The sequence below is a fragment of the Salvia splendens genome, unplaced genomic scaffold (genome assembly GCF_004379255.2).
Source record: "Salvia splendens isolate huo1 unplaced genomic scaffold, SspV2 ctg474, whole genome shotgun sequence".
Classification (NCBI taxonomy): Eukaryota; Viridiplantae; Streptophyta; class Magnoliopsida; order Lamiales; family Lamiaceae; genus Salvia; species Salvia splendens.
In genome coordinates, this window is record NW_024599128.1 from 1 (window position 1) to 8,171 (window position 8,171).

Consider the following 8,171-nt stretch of genomic DNA (forward strand, 5'->3'; position numbering starts at 1 on the left):
TTTGGGACTTTAGTCTATAAACTATACATACAACAAACCTTCCTAACATTCATCTATACAAAAATTACTAAAAAAGTTACTCCATACAACAAGAATCCATGAAAAACTTCATTCTGATTACACAGCTAGCTAGCCATCACGGGCGGTAAGCCCCTCGGCGAGGTCCGCCGCCCCAAATCAAACGGCCGATCATGCTGCTGCCCGGGACTGTCCGGTGTCCCCGCGCCGCCTCCCCAAACACCTCGCCCCCACATACTGCTGCACCACCAGCACCGAACACGTCGCGCGAAATCCGACGACGCAAGCAAATCCCCAATCGCCCTAGCTCCGGGCACTCGCTCCAATCCGTCAGCCCCGCCGTTAACGGCGATGTATGCCCCTCCCCTCTCCCCACAATAAACAGGTCATGAATCACATCTATCGACCTTATCGCCGCCACCGTCTCCTCCCCATTGTTCACAAACTTCTCCGTGTAAATAACCGATGGATCGTTCGAAGTCCTCGATCTAAACTGGTTGATAAACTCTGCATCCATCTGCTTCTCCCGATCGTTGTCTGTGTCCACTGTCAAGACCTCCCGCCCGCTCTGCGCCCGCCCCGCGGTGTCGCCGCCCTCCCCTGCATGAACCGTAGCACCGTTGAGTTTATCCCTGGGTGCTCCGACATCCGGAGGCGTACGCCAGCGCCTCCGATCGTCTGGCCGCCAAAGAACAGAAGCGCCACGTGATGGGCGATCTGGTTGGAGCCACTGGTCGACCGGTGAGGCCCGGTCGACTAGGATCCTATTGAGCATGGCGCATTTGCCAGCACGTTCTGGTTGATGGTGCGGAAGGCCGGGTTGTGGCCTCCATCCCACCATCAACCGTTCTGGTGCTTGTGGAAGGATGATGATCAAAGCAACGCGTTTTGCCTCCGCCACCTCGCAAATGTCCTCGTGCATTGTCGAGTAAGGTGAGATGGCGTAAGGGGATTGACCGATACGAACCCTACTTTTGTTGGAAGTTTCAAAAGCGTGGTGATGTGGTCGGATTGGCCTGGGTTCGGTTCAGGGCAGGCCGACCGGATTTTCGGCTGTATGGACTATGAGCATGGCGGGAGGAGCGACGGTCAGCTCGACTAGGTGGAGGATGTACGTGCAGATGGGACTTCTGGTCGGGTTGAAGCTTCTAGAAGATTGATGATGGTCGGAACGTTTCTAGGAGTGTGCACGCACACTAGGACACGGAACTCGCATCTGGGTTCGTTCTCTTATGGTCCTTCTCTTGTACGGTGCGAATTTCTTGGCAGGTTTGTATATGGATGTCACGATTGGACTAATGACGGACGTCATCACGTTGCTACAATCACCATAATAGCGAAAGCTTGGTCGTCCAGAACCTGTTATATATATAGGGATGTGATCAGTTGCTAAATATTTGCTGAGTGCTAACTATGTCAACAACCTATGTTATAGATGTCAACACGAAGAGATTTGTATGTTAACTAGATTTTGTTTATGTACAAATGTCTTCGTGTTGATAACTACAATAAAACTGTGCATACACAACTGAATTCGGGGCACAAAATCAGCATACCTTCTGATCTTTTCCGACATTGAGCACGATCATCTCGATGAGACTTTAGCATTCATGAGCAAACGAGCGTGAGGCCTTCGTTAGAACGGGATCTTGTAATAGAGAGGACAAGAAGCGTGCCTTGCAACTTTACCGGCACAGCAAGAACGATAACGACAGCTAGAATAGCCCAAGTGCTGAATCTTTTATAGAAGAGATGTCAGTTTTGAGGCCGCTGATGGCGAAAAATAGGGCAAGAGAAGGCCGGAGACGAAATCCTCCAGCCTCTCTATAAGAGTTATACCAAGAGGTCCATTTGGATGACTAAACCAAAAACAAAAGCACCGAACACAAGTGTGTGCCAAGAGCATCAGTAATGAAACCCGAGATCATGACTCCGGTGAGTATGAGGCAGATGTAGAATTCACTAACGGATTCCCCTCCGGTGAGTTCCCTATCATCCGGAAAATGAGAGGCCTCACAACACACCACACAGAAAACAAACAAACATCACACTCGACAGAATCACCCAGAGGGAAGCCAGAGACGCAGCCTCGTTCTCTGCTAAGGCGATGGCGAAGGCTAGCAAGAATCCACGCGCACATGTCGTGATAAGAGCCGACGACATAGCTAACCTCCCAATCTCTGAGTTGAGAAGCTTGAGCTCTGCGAGGATACGAGCCAGAACAGGGAAAGATGTGACAGAGAGGGCCACCCGAGGAAGAGTATGAACGTGCCTAGCCTCACAAACTCGGACTTCTCGTGCAGAACGAAAGCAAAGAAATGCCTATGAGGAATGGGAGGATCATGCCTGCGAGCGCGATGACCAGCGCCTTCTTACCCGTGCGCTTGATCACAGTGATGTCCATTTCCACTCCGATCAAGAAGAGGAAGTAGAGTAGGCCTACATTCGCCATGGTTTCGAGAACCATGACGCTCCTTAGTGGAATATCGTTGTCTGCGAACTTTTGCTTCTTGCCCAGTACGGACGGCCCCGGATTATACCACCCTGCATTTAAAGAAAGCAGTTAAACATAAATAAATATGTCACTCCAAAATACTAGTATCATGAATAAATAGTGTCATCCCTTGTCCCGTAAATTTTGTCACCTTTGACCAGACACGAGTTTTAAGAAATGTAATGGAAAGTGAGTTGAAAAAGTTAGTGCAATGTGGGTCCTACTTTAATATATTAGTTTTATAACAAAATGTGAGTGAGAATGAGTCAGTGGAATTTAGAGTCCACTACCAAAAACTGTAAAAGTGAAATGTGACAAATTTTGTGGGACATACGAAAATGGGACGATGTGATATAAAAGTATGGTATGTTCCAAGAAATGCAATATTACTTGGAGCCTTACAAGGATCTCGGAGATGACACGGGGCTGTCGGAGGGGTTTGAGGGCGAAGACAAGGATACGGGTGGTGACAACGATGAGGGTTAGCTGTAGGATGAAGAGCGGGAGGGAATAATCGAGAGGGTTATCGCCTTGCCAAATTCCATTCGTTGTGATCATCGTTGGAGCGTAGCATACGATCATCTGATCCGTTCGGTTTGTGGAATCCGCCATTTTTGCTACCTCTATACGTCTATACCTTTCAAAGTTTTTGTATATAGATAGTCTCTTTTTTCCTGTGATGAACTTGTTGAGATCTTTGGATATAAATGGTTAAGTGCTAACGCTTTGTCGTTGGTCTCAAATCACCTGCATTCTTCATTGTTGTTGTAATAATCATTTCGACATTCGAAATTGAAGGAGAAAGTCGACGTAAATTCAAGAGAACAACTAAAACTGTATCTGTTTTAGTCATTTTTGTGTAAACGATTTTGCTTTGGGAGGTTGTGGATTGTCTTGACCGGTGGTGAGGATATTTAGCGTGGTATGTGAGAAATATCTATATTGGGAAAGATGGTTGTATCATTTTAGCAATGGATAAAAATTTTGATTGAATTTTCTTCCAGAAAATATTTGAATGTTTTGGACTATAACAATGGCTTATAACTAAACTCTACCAAGACTAACTAGTTAATAAATCCATGTATAAATTAAACTGGTAGAAATGCAGAAATTACAGTAGGTCTCAACTCCATTCCTCGTACTATTTTAATAAAATTTTCTCGTTTGAGGCTTGAGAAAGGTGATCATGAGAACAAATAAAAATCTTTTAACCTTATTAAAAGAAATACGTATGTTTATAAGTCTGTCTAGCTCAAAGGATTTGATAAAAGAACGAGATAATAAGTATTCCCCCGTCGCATAGAAATAGTCTGAATTTCTTTTTTTATTTATCATTTATGGTGAGACTAAAAGAGTATACTTTTTCTGTAACATCCCAAATTTTTAAAAATTAAAAATATTATTGAAATATGAATGATGAGGTTAAAATTTTAAATTATAAAACTAAAATTTGAAGAAAGTAAGAAATATTTCCTTTGTAGACGTTGTTTATTTTAGATAAGTTGATTTATTGATATATAAGAAAATATACTCCGTCTAACATTAATCGAAATTATTAGATTAGAATATATTTTTAGTGGAAGTATGAGAATTAATACAAATAAATAGAGAAATAAAACTCAAAACCCATTTTACAATTAGAAACTACTCCATCCGTCCCAAAAGAATATGCACTTTTTCCTTTTTAGTTCGTCCCACAAGAATATGCATTTTCCAATTTTGGAAGTTCTTTTCTCTCTAATGAGGTGAGATCCATTCTCCGCTAAAAATATTTTAATTACTTTTTCTCTCTACATCTCTCTTACTTTACCAATTTTGCATTAAAACTTGTGTCGGACCCAAAACATATATTCTTTGGGCATTGACGGAGTAATATATTTAATCTTTCAAAATTTAGTCAAATTATGCAGGTATGGAGTATCTTTTTTGAAGCATTTTAACTTGGTAAATACTATTGGGAAGAAAAATAATGATGACATATCCATTCTCTCTCCACACTCTTCACCCAAACTAGGCATGCACAATCTGAATCGGACAACCGGAACCGGAACCGGGGCGGCGGTTCCTAACCGCCGGACGGTTCGGCGGTTCACACAGTCCGGCTCAGGTTCAACGAAATGAGAAACCGGAACCGCCGGTTCAACGGTTAAACCGGCGGTTCAACCGAAATTTAAAAAAATATATTTTTTATTTATAAAATTTAATTTTTATATTTAAAAATAATTTTTACGAATAAATGAATACAAGAAATTCATAATAGCCCATATATATTTGATGGGCTTGCGAATTTATGAAACCATTCTAGGTTGTTTCTCTTTTATAGAGACATCCTTGAATATTTTTTGTTTCACTTTTATTGTGGGACAAAATATGTTGAATTTTTTTATAACTACATGTTTAGATCATTCATTCTTTTTTTCTAATGTGGGTTACAAAACTTTTGTTTTGTTTTCTAAATTTCTTTATTTTTACTACATTTTATTATTCACTAACTTTATCTTTATTTTTGTTATGATTCTTTTTCTAGGACAAAATTATAGATAATAATAACATCAACTAGAATAGTTTAATTAAATTTGAATGTTGCATGTTGCTAATAATTTGTATATTTATAGAATGTGGACGTATTCAAATAATTGGATTTAAATGTAAGTATGTTGCTATTTTTTCTCAATATATTGATTAAAATGTGAAAAAACATCAATTAATATAATTGGTATAATAATGATAAAAATAGATAACTGAAGAATGATTTGTTTAGTGGTATAATATAGTTTATATATTAGTAGTAGACTAATAGTACGATTTTGTATAGTAGTTGTTATTCTAATAGATGTATAATTTATATAAATAAAATTATTATTTGTGAATATATTCTTGATAGATAAGAATAAACACTTATTGAGTAATATGATTTGTATATAGATAAATAATTATTCATATTATAGTTATCGCTAGATTAATACAATTTGTATAATAATTATTCCCTTAATGTGTATAATGGTATTTATTAGTTAACATACACATAAACTTATACACAAACAAATCGATAATGATAAAGAATTAAAGAATAATACTTTATGTAATTATATTTGTTGTTAAGTTATAATAATAGAAGATAGTCAAGATATAAACTAATATAAACAAAGATGATGGAGATGTATCATGTAGTTATAAATAAGGAGTTTTATCCCATATTGAAAGAAAGAGCAACACATCCAAGAACATGTAGCTATAAAAGGGAATCATCCAATACACTCTCTTTTCAACCCAAAGGCTCAAGTCCAACATTAAGTGTAAATTATAACTTATAAGTTGTGATTGTGACTTGTAGTCTCGTTGAAATAAACATTAAAACGAGAAGAAGAAAAAAAAATTACGAACCACCGAACGAACCGGCCCGGAACCGACGGTTTTGAACCGCCACCGGAACCGCCGGGGACCTTGGCGGGCCGGTTCAGGTTCATGGAAATCTTGAATCGTGAACCGCCGGTTCCGAACCTGAACCGGCGGTTTTCGAACGGTGTGCATTCCTAACCCAAACCATTGCGCCAAACCCATTTTCATTTTTGAAGTAATATTTAATTATGATGAATATTTAATTGCAATTATCATTTCCTAATTTTAATTATACTTTATAAGTTATTAAATCTTAATTGTTATTTTTATAATATATAAATAGTTATACATATGGCATAATATTTTTTAATATATTACAGTTAATTATAGTTTATAATTTTCTAAATATTATATTTTACAGTATATTTAATTTATGTATAGTAACTATATATATTAGTAGAATATTTTTCAAATAAACTAATTAACAATTCGTGTTTAGCTATATATATTTGATATAATAATATTTTGTCACGTACATGTTTTTAATAAATATTAACTTTATCTATTTTATATATAAAATATAAAATATTTATATTTACATTAACTAATAATTTAATATATTTTTTTATTATACTCCCTCCGTCTTACAATAAGAGTCAATTTTTATCATTTTCGTCCATCCCATAATAAAAGTCAACTTTCACTTTGACTATAGATGGTAAGTAGGCCTCATATTCTACCAATTTATTTCATTCACATTTAATTATAAAACTAATACTCCATCCGTCCCATAATAATTGTCACTCTTATTGTGGGCACGAGTTTTAAGAAATGTAAAGAATAATTGGTTGGAAAAGTTCGTGGAATGTGAGACCCACTTTTTTATATTAGACTATAGCTTCGCTAGTTCGTTCACTAATCCATTTTCTAAAATATTTGTGTATGCTTTTAATTTTACAGTAGAACGTTATGGATAGTCACTAGCAAAGAGGCGAAGCTACTAAAAGTAGTGGGGAGGGTCACGACTCATGACTACCAAAATTTTTGAATTTCTTTTTTATCTACATATAGTGAAATTACGCTAGAACGATCATGTAATACGAATTGTGTGAAGCTGGTTCAGGCTGCAAAGTACTTGCTCCGTCCATGATTAATCGACTAGTTTTGTCATTTAGATGTCCATAATTAAATGTCCTACTAAAGTTGAGTCATTCTCTTTTTATTAGTTCACTATAATAAAAAATACTACCTCCATATTAAAAAAATAGAAATATTTGAAACGGCACGAGTTTTAATGCATAATTGGTAAAGTAAGAGAGAAAAATTAGTAAAGTAAGAAAGAGAATAAAAAAATGAATAAAGTAAGAGAGGGGAAGAGAAAAAACAGTGAAAGTAATGTTAGTGGATTGTGGGATCCACGTCCAAAAATAGAAAGATTTTAAAGTTTCTATTTTTTAGAGACAGACTAATATGAAAAGAGTTGCTATTTTTAAAATATGGAGATAGTAACATTCAATAACTCTTACTAGTTTATTTCATCACCTACTTTACTCTCTCTTTATTTTTCCTAATTTATTCTTCTCTCTTATTTGTCAACACAATTTCATAATCACCATACCCAAAAGTTTTGACTCAATTTAATTGGGACGATGGAGTAATTTATATTTTCTTTTAGAACGTTCCAAGTAAATAAATCATTTTTTAATATCAAAATTAGCCATCTTACTCGATTCTTTTGATTTTATAAGTGAAAAATAAAATGGTCTAATTAATATTTGATGTGAAATAATAGTACTATGTAACTTATAAAAGTAATACAAATAATAATAATTTCTAAAGAATTAGAATTACACTATATGTACGAAACGAAAATAATTAATGTTAATATGGACTAAGCACGAATGATTGTAACATATTGTAGTAAGAAATTAAAATGATTAATATTAATATGGACTAAACACGAAAAATGGTTATAGATGGTAGTTATATACTCCCTCCGTCTCGCAAAAAATGTCACATTTGTGGGACGATACAGGATTTGAGGAGGTTTTGTTGCGTGTGTTAGATGGAAACAAAAAATATAATATTTATATTATTGCGAGAGAGAATTTTTTCAAAAAATGGAAATATGACGTCTTTAATGGGATAAACTAAAAATGAAAGTGAGACATCTTTTATAGGATGAAGAGAGTAAACAGTGGCGGAGCCAGAGATTTCATAATGGGGGGTCCAAAATTAAACTTCAAAAAAAATTACATAAATTAAATTATAAGGTTCAAAATGTAAAAGTCAAATGCAATCACATCACAACATTTGTCTT

General features: G+C 36.1%; 1 pseudogene; it reads right to left on the reverse strand.

Annotated features, from left to right (window-relative positions):
* Nucleotides 1-189: 189 nt before the first annotated feature.
* Nucleotides 190-3,124, reverse strand: LOC121790314 (annotated as a pseudogene).
* Nucleotides 3,125-8,171: the final 5,047 nt, after the last annotated feature.